This window comes from Neltuma alba, unplaced genomic scaffold (assembly GCF_004799145.2).
Source record: "Neltuma alba isolate B1F8T4 unplaced genomic scaffold, ASM479914v2 tig00011349_pilon, whole genome shotgun sequence".
Lineage (NCBI taxonomy): Eukaryota > Viridiplantae > Streptophyta > Magnoliopsida > Fabales > Fabaceae > Neltuma > Neltuma alba.
This window is the reverse complement of record NW_021636049.1, coordinates 76,428-78,868: the sequence shown is the minus strand read 5'-3', so window position 1 is coordinate 78,868 and position 2,441 is coordinate 76,428.

Below are 2,441 nucleotides of genomic sequence, written 5' to 3'. Positions count from 1 at the left end.
ACGGTAACTGTTATACACTTCAAATTGATTCTAAAACTTCTGAAAACTGTTTTATTAGTCAAAAGGAGGAAAGTTGGATTTGGCATAAACGACTTGCACATGTCAATATGAATCAACTTTCAAAATTAATAAAAAGGGATCTTGTTGTTGGTTTACCAAAAATCCAGTATGAACGTAATGATATCTGTGATGCATGTCAAAGAGGTAAACAAACAAAGTCTTCGTTTAAATCAAAGAAGATAGTTTCAACTGAAAGACCACTCCAAATGATTCACATGGACTTGGTCGGTCCATCTAGAGTAAAAAGCTTCGGAGGAAATCTTTATACCCTTGTAATAGTTGATGACTATTCGAGGTTTACCTGGACTTTGTTTCTTTCCTCTAAAGATGAAACTTTTAATGCTTTCATTGTTTTTGCCAAAAAGGTCCAAAACGAGAAAGGTATATCTATTGTGTCAATCAGGTCAGATCACGGAGGAGAATTTGAAAACAACAATTTTGCAGACTATTGTGAGGAACATGGAATTGACCACAACTTTTCTGCACCAAGGACTCCTCAACAGAACGGAGTAGTTGAACGAAAGAATAGAGTACTCACGGAGATGGCTAGAGCAATGCTAAATGAGAAAGGGGTCTCACAAGTATTCTGGGCAGAAGCAATGAGCACAGCTTGCTATATATCTAATAGAGCCTACATCAGAACACTGCTCGGGAAGACTCCATATGAATTGTACAGGGGGAGAAAACCAAATCTATCACACCTAAGGATCTTTGGAAGCAGATGCTATATCCATAACAACAACAAAGAAAACCTGGGTAAATTCGATCCTAAAGCTGATGAGGGTTTGTTTCTTGGCTACTCTAATCGTAGTAAAGCATATAGAATTTTCAATAAACGAACCTTTACTATAGAAGAATCAATTCATGTAGTGTTTGCTGAAACTGAAGCAATTTCGAAACCTATAGATGATGATGCTGAAATCGTTCAAAATTTTCAAAAACTGGATTTGAACAAAAACTCGAACAAATTATTTTCAGAAATTGTTTCAGAAAACAGGGATGATTTAAACGATCCTTCTTTACAAGAAAACCTAGAGCAGCCAAAGGCATGGAGACACAACCGAGATCATCCTCTGGAACAAGTCATCGGTAAAGTCAATGAAGGGGTCAAAACCCGGAGACAAATAGTCAATGAAGTTCTTTTTTCTGCATTCATATCTCACATTGAACCCTCTAATATTGACGAAGCACTATCAGATGAATTCTGGATAGTTGCAATGCAGGAAGAGCTTAATCAATTTGAGAGAAATCAAGTTTGGGAATTGGTACCCAGACCAGAAGACCATCCGGTCATTGGCACCAAATGGGTATTCAAAAACAAGCTCGATGAATCGGCTCAGATCATCAGAAACAAAGCCAGATTAGTAGCAAAAGGCTATAATCAGGAAGAGGGAATCGATTATGAAGAAACGTATGCTCCTGTAGCTAGATTGGAAGCCATACGAGTTCTTTTGGCATTTGCTTGCATCAAAGATTTTAAACTATTTCAAATGGATGTTAAAAGTGCATTTCTGAACGGTTACATATCAGAAGAAGTGTTTATCGAACAACCTCCCGGTTTTGAAAATTCAAATTTTCCTAATCATGTTTACAAACTTAAAAAGGCTTTGTACGGATTGAAACAAGCTCCTAGAGCTTGGTATGAACGACTTAGCAACTTCCTGATAGAAAAAGGTTTTGAAAGAGGAAAAGTGGATGCCACACTTTTCATTAAAAGAAGTAGGAAAGATCTTTTGATTGTTCAAATATATGTAGATGATATTATTTTCGGTGCTACTAACGAAGATCTCTGTCAAGAATTTGCTAAGCTTATGCAGGGAGAATTCGAAATGTCCATGATGGGAGAACTAAACTTCTTTCTGGGATTACAAATCAAACAAAAGAAAAACGGTATATTTATATCCCAGACGAAATATGTAAAGGAGTTGCTGAAGAAATTCGGAATGGAGAATGCCAAAAGCGTAAAGACTCCTATGAGCTCAACCTGTTCGCTTGATGTAGACGAAGACGGGAAAGACATAAATCTAACAAGATATAGAGGGATGATCGGTTCGTTACTATACCTCACTGCAAGTAGACCAGATATTCAGTTCAGTGTGGGAATGTGTGCAAGATATCAGTCAGCTCCAAAAGAGTCACATGAAGAAGCCGTCAAGAGGATACTCAGATATCTTGTAGGAACTCAAAATTTAGGAATCTGGTATCCAAAAAGAGGAACCGAATATCTAATGGGATACTCAGACGCCGATCACGGTGGATATAAAACAGACAGAAAAAGCACCAGTGGACAGTGTCAATTCTTCGGAGGATGTCTTGTCTCATGGTCAAGTAAAAAGCAAAACACCGTGGCAATCTCCTCAACAGAATCAGAATATGTAGCC